The sequence below is a fragment of the Lipotes vexillifer genome, unplaced genomic scaffold, assembly GCF_000442215.2.
Source record: "Lipotes vexillifer unplaced genomic scaffold, Lipotes_vexillifer_v1.1 scaffold75, whole genome shotgun sequence".
Lineage (NCBI taxonomy): Eukaryota > Metazoa > Chordata > Mammalia > Artiodactyla > Lipotidae > Lipotes > Lipotes vexillifer.
This window is the reverse complement of record NW_006771517.1, coordinates 1,162,892-1,163,555: the sequence shown is the minus strand read 5'-3', so window position 1 is coordinate 1,163,555 and position 664 is coordinate 1,162,892. Positions and strand designations below refer to the sequence as shown.

At 75.9% G+C, this 664-nt stretch overlaps 1 protein-coding gene across 1 annotated transcript in view; it reads left to right on the top strand.

The window, feature by feature from the left end:
• Positions 1 to 459: 459 nt before the first annotated feature.
• DNMT3B (DNA methyltransferase 3 beta) overlaps positions 460 to 664 on the top strand; it is a 36,622-nt gene continuing 36,417 nt past the window's right edge. Inside the window, exon 1 of the mRNA XM_007446848.1 lies at positions 460 to 664. This exon is cut by the window's right edge and continues 11 nt beyond it. The gene's annotated coding sequence lies outside the window, so the exon portion shown is untranslated.

Sequence of the window (664 nt, the reverse complement as noted above, 5' to 3'; positions counted from 1 at the left end):
GAGACCCGGCTGCTGTGTGACCGGTGGGGGGTCTTCCTTCTCTGGGCCCCCGCATCCAGACTTGCGCGTCTGTGTCCGTGGTCGGAGTGGGGGGCGGGGAAGACGGGCCCTGGGAGGAGTCTTGAGGGTTGGGGGACGTCTGCGGGGTCCCCTTGAAGGCCTGTTATCCCGGGGGTGATTTAACCTGCCGGGGTGCCGGGAGGCGGCGCCTGTGGAGGAGGAGCAGAGGGGTGGCTCCGGAGTGATTTCAAATTTCCCTCGTCCCCGCCCCCCGCCCTCCGCGCCCGAGGTCCGGCTCTGAGTGGCTGCGGCGGGGGCGCCCCCGGGCGGGGGCGGGGCGAGTGTCGGGCCGGGGTTACAAGGGGACTCGGCACCGCCCCCTCCCCACCCACTCCAGCTGCCCGGTCCTGCCCGCGCAGCTTCCTCGCAGCAGCCGCCCCCCCCCGGCCCGGCGGCCGCAGCCCGCGTGGACGCCCCGAGCGCCCCCCGACGGACGCCACCGGCCCCCCGGCAGGCGGGCGAGCGGGCGGCCGCCGCGTCCGGCCGGCAGCGCGGGGGTTAAGTGGCCAAGTAAACGTAGCTCGGCGATCGGCGCCGGAGATTCGCTAGCCGAGCGCCCTGCGCGGCCGCCCGCCGGCCTCCCGCCAGCCTGGCCGGATCCCCG